We start from the raw sequence: 7,503 nt of genomic DNA, 5'->3' as shown, positions 1-7,503 counted from the left end.
CGCCCCGTGCTCCCTCCGCGCCCCGGCCGCCGCGCCCCCGCGCCCGCCCAGACCGCCGTCGCGCCCGCCGCGGCCGCCCCGGCCGCCGTCGCGCCCGCCCGCCCAGGCCGTCGTCGCGCCCCGCCCGCCTTGGACGCCGTCGCGCCCCGCCCCGTCCGCCGCGCCAGCCGCCCCGCCCGCCCCGGCCGCCGCCGCGCTCGCCTCCCGCGCCCGCCCCGCCCGCCCCGGCCGCCGCGCCAGCCGCCCCTCCCCTTCCCTCTCCCTGCCGCAGAAGGAGCTCGCCGCGGCGGCGCCGCAGCAGCAGCAGCGCGCGATCTCCAGGAGCCGGCGCGCGCGGTCCTGGCTGTATTCCGATTTTGAGGGTTGGGTTTGAGGATTCTAGTCTTTGTCCCTGTTTTTCAGCCCTTAAAAGTGTCAAAAATGTGCAATTCTCAACCCTTAAAACTGGTTTTTGTTTTAAGGGTTTGAGGGTTCTACTAGAGATGCTCTTAGCATGGCCACAGGTCCATCCAAACACCAGGTCCACGCCACGGATCAGCATATCCACAACTCATGGACAACCGCCTACACCCCGTCCCCGCTTCTGCCCGGTCTCTTCCCGCCACTCGCCGCAACCGCGACCCCCATGCGCGTCCACGCCGGCGAGAGCGGGTCGCCGTTCCACATGCTCTCCGACCCGTTCCGCTTCCCCATCCGCTCCCTCTCCTCGGTCTTCTCCCCCGTCGGCACCCTGCCCGACAAGCTCCTCGTCGGCATCACCCGGCTCCGCGCGGCCGCCACCCCGGACGACGTCAACCTGTCCTCGCCGGAGACCACCACCGCGAGGCACCTGGAGAAGCTCGGGTTCTCTCCGTCCATCGTGGAGCGATTCCTGCGGCCGTTCCTCGCCGGGATATTCTTCGACCCGGCGCTCGACACGTCGTCTCGCCTCTTCGAGCTCGTGTTCAAGCGCCTCGTCCTTGGTGACAATGCCCTGCCGGAGGCCGGCATTGGCGCCATCGCCGCGCAGCTCGCGGACCGCCTCCCCGCGGGCTCCGTTCGCCTCAACGCCCGCGCCGCGTCCATCGACCCGTCATCCGGCGTGACGCTCGACACTGGCGAGGCCGTGTCCGGCGAGCTCGGCGTCATCGTCGCGGTCGAGCAGCCGGAAGCCGAGAAGCTCCTGCCGCAGCTACCCGCGAGACCCAAGAGCAAGAAGCCGGCCGAGAGGAGCACCGTGTGCCTCTACTTCTCCGCGGACCGCGCGGCGGTGCAAGAGCCCGTGCTGCTCCTCAATGGGTCGGGCAAGGGGATCGTGAACAACATGTTCTTCGCGACCAGACCAACGTGGCGCCGTCGTACGCGCCGGCGGGGAAGGTGCTGGTGTCCGTGTCGCTCGTGGGCTCCTTCGCCGAGCGGGAAGACGGGGAGCTGGCCGGCGAGGTTGTCCGGGAGCTCGGCGGGTGGTTCGGGGCGGGGGAGGTGGCGTCGTGGGCGCACCTGCGGACGTACCGCATCGGCTTCGCGCAGCCGGACCAGATGCCGCCCACGGAGCCAGCATGATTTCAAGCCAGTGATGCGAGGGGGTCGCCATGCTGTGAGTCGATGTTGCGATGATGCCACTGTGTTATGAGTGGCCATGATTGCGAGTCGGTGCTGCGAGGGCGTCGCCATGCTACGAGCTAGTGTTGCGACGGCGCTGCCAGCCGGTGCTGCGAGGGGGCTGCCGTGCTACGAGCCTTTGCTGCAACGACACCACCGTGCCGCGAGCGGCCATGATTGTGAATCGGTGCTGCGAGGGTGCCGCCGTGCTACGAGATGGTGCTGAGATGACGCCACCGTGCCGTGAGCGGGCATGATTGCGAGTCGGTGTTGCAAGGGTGCCGTCGTGATATGAGTTGGTGCTGCAAGGGTGTCACCGTGCTGCGAGCGGGCATGATTGCGAGTCAGTGCAGCAAGGGTGCCTCCGTGCTACGATCTGGTACTATGAGGGTTCTACCATCCTACGAGCAGGTCCTATGACGACGTTGTCATGTTGCGCACAGCCACGGTCGTGAGCCGGTGCTGCGACGACGCTGTCATTGCGCCTAGCCACGATTGTGAGCTGGTGTTGCGAGGGCGCTGCTGTGTTGCGAGTGGCCATGACTGCGAGCCATTGTTGCGACTATGACGCCGTCTTACGAGCTAGTGCTGCGACGACGCCACCGTGTGGCAAGCGGCCATGATTGCGAGCTAGTGTTGTGAGCCGGTTGCAACGACGATGTCGTGTTGTGAACCAGTGTTGGTACGACGCCACCGTGCCGGGAGCGGCCATGATTGTGAGCTCATACTGCGACGGCACCATCTGTGTCGTGACCGGCCAAGATTGTGAGCCGATGGTTGGGTGATGCCAGGGTGTCACCGTGCTACGAGCCCATGTTGTGTCGTCGTCACCGTGCTGTGAGGTGATGCTACAATGACGCCATTGTGCTATGAGCGATCATGATTATGAGTCGGTTGGTGTCGTCGTGTTGCACTACGATGCTGCCGTCGTGTTGTGAGCCGATGCAACGACAATACCACCATAATAATAGCAGACATGATTACGAGCCGGTAGAGCAGCGTCACCACTTTGCTATGAGCCGGTGTTGGCACGACACCATTATGCTAGATCGGCCATGATTATGAGCCAGTGCTGTGAGGGCAGCGTTGTGCTACAAACCGATGTGACGCTGCTGCCGTGTTGGGAGCCAGTGCTGCTGCGCCACCGCCTTGCTGGATCGGCCGTCGACGTGCTGTGACGGCACACCATGCACCAAACTCGTGCTACGATGGCCGTTAACGTGCACATATCCGTATTAGCACATAAGTCCCGTAAATATTAGCACAACTAGTGTAGTTGTGTAGGACTACTAGCTATAATACAACTTGTGCATGATAATAATTCAGTCGTGCATTATCAGTACGTAGTGTCAGCAGGGCCGGTCCGGAGAATTCGGGGGCCTGGGGCAAAATTATAACCTAGGGCCCCTTAATGTAGACCATAAAATGTATACGAAAAAGATTTTTTGAATTATTAGCTGAAGGAAATACAATAATTTTTATTTTACATGAACATCTTTTTTGGACATTTTGAATAACAAAGCTGTTGGACATATTAGTTTATTCGGTCTTTTAAGTTTCAACCCATGATTACTCACGTTGTTATGATCCATATTGATGTCAACATCGTATTATGTAAAATCCTTGTTTTCTAAATTTGTAGTTGTTTATCACTTCATAGTAACTACCGGTGAGCCACCAAATACATAAATTATAACTCCAATAACATGCATCATAAAAAATATCTAATGAATATATTATCAACTTGTATTCATAAACAATTTCTAATGAATAGATGTTAATGTCCTAGGTGCAACAATGACAGGAAATTTTGGTGATCACTTATAAATTTTAATAAATGATTGTAGTAAAATCTCATACGACATACATAAAGATGAGAGGCATACCGTATCTTCTCTAGAACTGTAATGGTGCCTTTGCCCTCTCAGCGAGTCGGCGAGGTCGCGTGCGAGGTCTTCTGAGGATATCTCCGGCGGTCCGGCCAGCCCTTGTCCATCTCAAGGCGCTGCCATGCACACACGGCAGATGCGTATCAGGCGGCGATATATTCTCTTTCTCTCAACTTATGTTCCCTGCGTGTATCATTGTCTCCTTTTGGTTGATCTCTTTCGTTTTGAAGGACCCTGACCTGGTTGTACGGTATTTAGTTACTCCAAAAATTGGCGCACATCTTCCAAACAAAAAATAATTTGACGCACATTTTCCGGCTGGTTTGTTAAGGAAGGAAATCAGGAGCAATTTTTTTCGTAATTACTCCCTAGTTAATCGCATGCAGTGATTGATCTATTCCTGGATCGTAGCTGCAATGAAAATGACATCCAGGCTCAATTTTCGCATGGGAGTAAATACTCAGCATTCAGGGCCTAGGATCTCTTGGCCGGGGCCCCTTGGCGTCGGGGGCCCGAGGCGGCCGCCCCTCTCGCCCCCCCTCAGGGCCGGGCCTGAGTGTCAGTGCCATGCAACTGTTGAAAAAGTGGCATGCAGCGGGACAGAAACTCGTGTAGGAACATAAAAGCCCGCCTCAAAACGAACATGTCGCTTAGAAAAAATGAAAGGAAGCAACTATGGGCCCTCACCTAGACATGTGGTTTGCTAGGGGGCGGCTGATGTGCCGGCATGATCTGATGGGGAACGTCGCATGGGAAACAAAAATTTTCCTACGCGCACGAAGACCTATCATGGTGATGTCCATCTACGAGAGGGGATGAGTGATCTACGTACCCTTGTAGATCGTACAGCAGAAGCGTTAGTGAACGCGGTTGATGTAGTGGAACGTCCTCACGTCCCTCGATCCGCCCCGCGAACAATCCCGCGATCAGTCCCACGATCTAGTACCGAACGGACGACACCTCCGCGTTCAGCACACGTACAACTCGACGATGATCTCGGCCTTCTTGATCCAGCAAGAGAGACGGAGAGGTAGAAGAGTTCTCCGGCAGCGTGACGGCGCTCCGGAGGTTGGTGATGACCTTGTCTCAGCAGGGCTCCGCCCGAGCTCCGCAGAAACGCGATCTAGAGGAAAAACCGTGGAGGTATGTGGTCGGGCTGCCGTGGGAAAGTCGTCTCAAATCAGCCCTAAAATGTCCGTATATATAGGTGGGAGGGAGGGTACCTTGCCTTGGGGCTCAAGGAGCCCCAAGGGGGTCGGCCGAGCCAAGGGGTAAGGCTCCCCCCCCAAACCGAGTTGGACTTGGTTTGGTGGGTGGGAGTCCTTCCCTTCCTTCCCACCTCCCTTTTTTTTCCTTTCTCTTTGATTTTTATCTCTATGGCGCATATGGCCCTTTTGGGCTGTCCCACCAGCCCACTAAGGTCTGGTGCGCCACCCTTATGGCCTATGGGCTTCCCGGGGGTGGGTTGCCCCCCCCCCCGGTGAACTGCCAGAACCCATTCGTCATTCCCGGTACATTTCCGGTAACTCCGAAAACCTTCCGGTAATCAAATGAGGTCATCCTATATATCAATCTTCGTTTCCGGACCATTCCGGAAACCCTCGTGACATCCGTGATCTCATCCAGGACTCCGAACAACATTCGGTAACCAACCATATAACTCAAATACGCATAAAACAACGTCGAACCTTAAGTGTGCAGACCCTGCGGGTTCGAGAACTATGTAGACATGACCCGAGAGACTCCTCGGTCAATATCCAATAGCGGGACCTGGATGCCCATATTGGATCCTACATATTCTACGAAGATCTTATCGTTTGAACCTCAGTGTCAAGGATTCATATAATCCCGTATGTCATTCCCTTTGTCCTTTGGTATGTTACTTGCCCGAGATTCGATCGTCAGTATCCGCATACCTATTTCAATCTCGTTTACCGGCAAGTCTCTTTACTCGTTCTGTAATACAAGATCCCGCAACTTACACTAAGTTACATTGCTTGCAAGGCTTGTATGTGATGTTGTATTACCGAGTGGGCCCCGAGATACCTCTCCGTCACACGGAGTGACAAATCCCAGTCTTGATCCATACTAACTCAACTAACACCTTCGGAGATACCTGTAGAGCATCTTTATAGTCACCCAGTTACGTTGCGACGTTTGATACACACAAAGCATTCCTCCGGTGTCAGTGAGTTATATGATCTCATGGTCATAGGAATAAATACTTGACACGCAGAAAACAGTAGCAACAAAATGACACGATCAGCATGCTACGTCTATTAGTTTGGGTCTAGTCCATCACGTGATTCTCCTAATGACGTGATCCAGTTATCAAGCAACAACACCTTGTTCATAATCAGAAGACACTGACTATCTTTGATCAACTGGCTAGCCAACTAGAAGCTTGCTAGGGACGGTGTTTTGTCTATGTATCCACACATGTAAATGAGTCTTCATTCAATACAATTATAGCATGGATAATAAACGATTATCTTGATACAGGAATTATAATAATAACTATATTTATTATTGCCTCTAGGGCATAATTCCAACATGATCAACCGATAGATTTTAAACATTTTCCTTTTTAGAAAAGAGTTTGAAGCTTTGCGACTCTCTACACCATTATGATGCCCACACACATATTTTTATTAGAGAAAAAGTATGTTTTTGTTCCTCAAATTTACAAGAAGTCGGCACCTAGTTCTACATCCTTTTTGTCGACATTTAATCTCTCATGTCTCAAAACCAGAGACATCTTGTCCAAAACCAGAAATAGTAGGACATTTTCTCGAGCACTTTGTGTGCGCTCGCCCAACACACCAATGCCGATGGAGGACTTCGCAAGGCTCTCACTGGTGCCACCACCTGTGTGGCCTCGCTTCCATATCATACCACTGCCGATGTTGCGCACCTCAGCGTCGAACTTGTGAGTTGTGGCATTGTACAAACGGGGTGGGTGGGCAGGTGGCAAAGCTCATGCATGGTGCGACGGATGCGTCCTTGGTGCACCGTTAGTTGGGCTCCACCATGGGGAGCTTCGCGTTAGGGCACCTGTTCGTGATGCTCCCACTCGTCCTCGACAAGCCCTTCCTCGCGTGATTCATGGTAGATGAGGGGCTGGGTGACACTACAAGATTTGTGACATTTTGGCACAAAAAATGGTCATGGAAGTGACACATTCATGATGATAGTGTCGACAAAAACATGTAACATCATGGATGTGATGGGCACCTACTGTTGGGGAACGTCGCATGGGAAACAAAAAATTTCCTACGCGCACGAAGACCTATCATGGTGATGTCCATCTACGAGAGGGGATGAGTGATCTACGTACCCTTGTAGATCGTACAGCAGAAGCGTTTAGGGAACGCGGTTGATGTAGTGGAACGTCCTCACGTCCCTCGATCCGCCCCGCGAACAATCCCGCGATCAGTCCCACGATCAGTCCCACGATCTAGTACCGAACGGACGGCACCTCCGCGTTCAGCACACGTACAGCTCGACGACGATCTCGGCCTTCTTGATCCAGCAAGAGAGACGGAGAGGTAGAAGAGTTCTCCGGCAGCATGACGGCGCTCCGGAGGTTGGTGATGATCTTGTCTCAGCAGGGCTCCGCCCGAGCTCCGCAGAAACGCGATCTAGAGGAAAAACTATGGAGGTATGTGGTCGGGCAACCGTGAGAAAGTCGTCTCAAATCTGCCCTAAAAGCTCCATATATATAGGAGGAGGGAGGGGGACCTTGCCTTGGGGTCCAAGGGACCCTCAAGGGGTCGGCCGAGCCAAGGTGGGGAGGACTCCCCCCCCCCCAAACCGAGTTGGACTTGGTTTGGTGGGAGGAGTCCCCCTCCCTTCCCACTTCCTCCCTCTTTTTTTTTCTTTTCCTTTGATTTCCTTTTCTTGGCGCATAGGCCCCCTTGGGGCTGTCCCACCAGCCCACTAAGGGCTGGTGTGTCTCCCCAAAGCCGATGGGCTTCCCCGGGGTGGGTTGCCCCCCCCCCCCCGGTGAACTTCCGGAACCCATTCGTCATTC

General features: G+C 54.5%; 1 pseudogene; it reads left to right on the top strand.

The window, feature by feature from the left end:
- The first annotated feature begins 493 nt into the window (after positions 1–493).
- Positions 494–2,892, top strand: LOC123425911 (annotated as a pseudogene).
- The last annotated feature ends 4,611 nt before the right edge of the window (positions 2,893–7,503 follow it).

This window comes from Hordeum vulgare, chromosome 2H (genome assembly GCF_904849725.1).
Source record: "Hordeum vulgare subsp. vulgare chromosome 2H, MorexV3_pseudomolecules_assembly, whole genome shotgun sequence".
In the NCBI taxonomy this organism is placed as follows: domain Eukaryota; kingdom Viridiplantae; phylum Streptophyta; class Magnoliopsida; order Poales; family Poaceae; genus Hordeum; species Hordeum vulgare.
Note: the sequence above shows the minus strand (reverse complement) of the source record. Positions and strands in the feature narration are given on the sequence as shown.